The sequence below is a fragment of the Onychostoma macrolepis genome, chromosome 01 (assembly GCF_012432095.1).
Source record: "Onychostoma macrolepis isolate SWU-2019 chromosome 01, ASM1243209v1, whole genome shotgun sequence".
NCBI classification, from domain to species: Eukaryota; Metazoa; Chordata; class Actinopteri; order Cypriniformes; family Cyprinidae; genus Onychostoma; species Onychostoma macrolepis.
In genome coordinates, this window is record NC_081155.1 from 47,761,920 (window position 1) to 47,762,149 (window position 230).

Below are 230 nucleotides of genomic sequence, written 5' to 3' on the forward strand. Positions count from 1 at the left end.
TTAAATTACTTTTTCTTACGCCACTACATCTAGAGCTCTTGTTCAGATGTGCACATTTTATTTGTCGTACTCGTTTCAACATTTCAGCTTGAGATTAAAGCGTAGGTAATGTGACCGCAATTAAGAACCATGACATTATACTACATTCCCTTTTGAAAAGGTTATAGACATAGTCGTTTATACAGGAAATATGTTTGCACAACAGAAATATGTATCAGTATAACAAATAC